Genomic DNA, 1165 nt, shown 5'->3' with positions numbered 1-1165 from the left:
ATTATAGACACTGTGACCTCATAGTACAACACATTATTCACGTGTTTGTGGCAATGCTTGAGTAAACAAATTGTTGTATACTAACTGTATAAAAATGTAATAACATACAAATGTTTAGTATACAATACTTGTTAATGATAATAAACGATTATGTTACCAGTTTATGTATTTACTATACTATACTTTTATTACTTTATTTATTTTTTACTTTTTATTTTTTTGGCACCAGGGGTTGAACTCAGGGACACTCAACCACTGAGCCACATCCCCAGCCCTGTTTTGTATTTTATTTAGAGACAGCTCCTGGGATTATAGGCATGCACCACTGCGTCCGGCTATTATTTTAGAGTATACTTCTACTTATAAAAAGAAGTTTAGCGTAAAACTGTATGCCATATTATACTGACAGCAACCTCATGTCTCCTGTTGACCATGTCTCTTGATTATATCATTTTCCGATGTTGTTTTATTCATCATGGCTCAAGTAGTAATAAGTCATACCATTTATATGTATGACTAAATGATCTCTATGTTTAATAGTCTCTGCTATCTGTTTGTGTAGGACACTCTATGAATTTCGTACTGTGATGAAATTGCCTAGTGATACATTTCTCAGAATGTATCTCCATTGTTAAGTGACACATGACGCTATATTGTTAAGTGGAAATAATAGAACAAAATAGTATGTATGTTCAAAAGGAGTAGAATTAAAAATACATATTCATATTTATATGAAAGTTTCATAAAAACTAATAAAAAGATTATGTTTTGGGATGTTTCTAGGTACACGAGAAACAGTGTAGAAGGAGAATGTTCACTGTATACCTTTTTATATTTATTGATTTTTAAGCCATCTGATTATATTGCCTATTAAAAACAAAAAAATATTTTAAGAGGTCTTAAGGAAAACATTTCTTTTTTTTTTCTTTTCAGTAAGCTAAAAAAGCTAAGTGAAGACAGTTTGACTAAGCAGCCTGAAGAAGTTTTTGATGTATTAGAGAAGCTTGGAGAAGGGTAAGTATAAAAAATATGAAAGTAATATTTAGATAATTATATAACTGTTATAAAAACTATATTAATCTTTCAAGTAGAGTATATTGTTTGAATTGACTGTGTATAACAAGTATATCTGGCAATTAATATGGAATTTTTTTTTTTTTTTTAA

General features: G+C 29.2%; 1 protein-coding gene across 1 annotated transcript in view; it reads left to right on the top strand.

The window, feature by feature from the left end:
• The first annotated feature begins 891 nt into the window (after nucleotides 1-891).
• Nucleotides 892-1165, top strand: part of Stk3 (serine/threonine kinase 3) — a 266131-nt gene continuing 265857 nt past the window's right edge. Inside the window, exon 1 of the mRNA XM_048801896.1 lies at nucleotides 892-1014. The gene's annotated coding sequence lies outside the window, so the exon portion shown is untranslated. The remainder of the gene's footprint in view (nucleotides 1015-1165) is intronic.

Source organism: Marmota marmota, unplaced genomic scaffold (genome assembly GCF_001458135.2).
Source record: "Marmota marmota marmota unplaced genomic scaffold, marMar, whole genome shotgun sequence".
NCBI lineage: Eukaryota > Metazoa > Chordata > Mammalia > Rodentia > Sciuridae > Marmota > Marmota marmota.
The sequence above is the reverse complement of the archived record's forward strand: the minus strand, read 5'-3'. Positions and strand labels throughout refer to the sequence as shown.